Raw genomic sequence first — 1,848 nt, forward strand, 5'->3', positions numbered from 1 at the left:
GGCTCTTTCCTTTAATGTCCTTCACTTGACTGAAGGGAAGTCTGAATTACAAGTCTATGGTCCTAAATAGTAACTGAAAACACAGTAGCCTATGAATATTTCAGTATTCTCAAAATCAAAATGTAGCAACAGACCAGAATACAGAAAGCTACACAGTTGGAACTGTGGCTGCTCTGTGATTATTTGTTACGCATCCTTTGATTTGACCAAGTGAACAAGTTTGAGCAAGTGAACTTGTGGCTGAAGTTTTAAATACCTTAAATATGGTAACAAAGCACCTCCAAAGGGAAATGGTGAGTAAAAAACCAGGATGATACAAAATGAAAAATCAATAGGAAATGTAGATACAACTGAGTTAATTTGCTAACGTAAATACAGAGAAACTATTTAAATTCAATATGGGCACATTTCTTATAATGCAGTGTACAGTTAAATAACTGGATTTTTACTGGACTTCAGATAGCAATGAAAATATATTGTTAACATTTGGGATTTAGTTATTTCTTACTATATTTTCTAAACATATAATTGGCCTATAACTTGAGAAAGTTTGCAGAAACCGAGAGTTTGGCCCCGTTAACTTTTGCACACAACTACTAGTTATTTGGCAGTTGTATCCATAGGGATAGGTTCTTACCGTATGTTATGGCAAAAAAGAAATTCTTCTTTATTTGCTTACAAAGTTAAGTGGGAACTAGACATAAACTTTTTTTTTTTAAATATGGCTGCATGTTAGAACCATTTTTCATGTGTACGGAAATTTTTCATAATGACGCTGAGACAAAAGTGTAATGAGAATCTAATTTTTTCACCTTTCCATTGTTTATGCATGCATTTTGGTGGGCAAGCAACTGTATGTCAGACATAAGCAATTCCTTTTAATAGGACACTGTTTCTGTAAGCCTTTGTGAAACCGCTGTATGAGGGTGAAGCACCTTGCCTGCATTCATCCATGCTATTTTAATGCATTAATAGTTTGCTCTAAAAAATGCATACAAGTCTGAAGCAGAAAAAAGCCCCCAATTTCACAGGCAAGCAACAGGAAAGCAAATTAAGAGCTATGATGCCTGCATTCATATATATTAGCTAGAACTAAACAGACTGGTGCTGGCACACAAGCTAGCAAGTTGGTCTGCTCAAAGGGACAAGCAGTCATGTCAAAGTAGGCCAGAAAACACCGGCTGACCTGAGGCTAATTTTTTCTGCCTTTGTCCCCCATTTTAACCAAAGCAGACCTCTCCATCTTCAGATTCAGAGCACGTACCAGCATGATTACATCCTTGTGAAAGCACCTGTCTCAGTGCTGCAACTCGGGATGCGCAGCCGCAGGAGAAACCAGCACCCATCACTTGGGCTTCCACCTTGGGCCGAAGCCACTGCCCCAGTCCGAGCTGACCAGGAAGGCTTTGAGACCACCATGAAATAAAATGGGAGCATTGTGGGTTAGAAGAATAGCTCAAGCTGCGATATTCTTGAGCCTACAGAAAAAGCAATTGAATCAAACCCACTTTGAGTAAACACTTACTTGTAATTAAAAAAAAAAAAAAAAGATTATCAGGAATGGTTTCTGCCTTACAGAGTAGCCAAGTTTACACGGGTCTGCCTCACTTTAGAAGATGAAGAAACCAAAGCCGTGCCTGAGGGACCCCCCCCGGGCAAAGTGGGGGAGGTAGGGGCAGCAGAGCCATGGGGGTCCCTACACCCCCCCCCCCCGCCATCCCCGTGGGTAGGGAAGCTCGGACGGACGGCGGTGGCCCCGAGGAGGGGGATGGCGCCACGGGCACCCCGCGCCGCACGGACACACGGGCTGCCCCTCTCCACTACCCGCAAGGCTCCAGCCCGGCCCTT

This window comes from Aptenodytes forsteri, unplaced genomic scaffold, assembly GCF_000699145.1.
Source record: "Aptenodytes forsteri isolate BGI_AS27 unplaced genomic scaffold, ASM69914v1 Scaffold183, whole genome shotgun sequence".
Lineage (NCBI taxonomy): Eukaryota > Metazoa > Chordata > Aves > Sphenisciformes > Spheniscidae > Aptenodytes > Aptenodytes forsteri.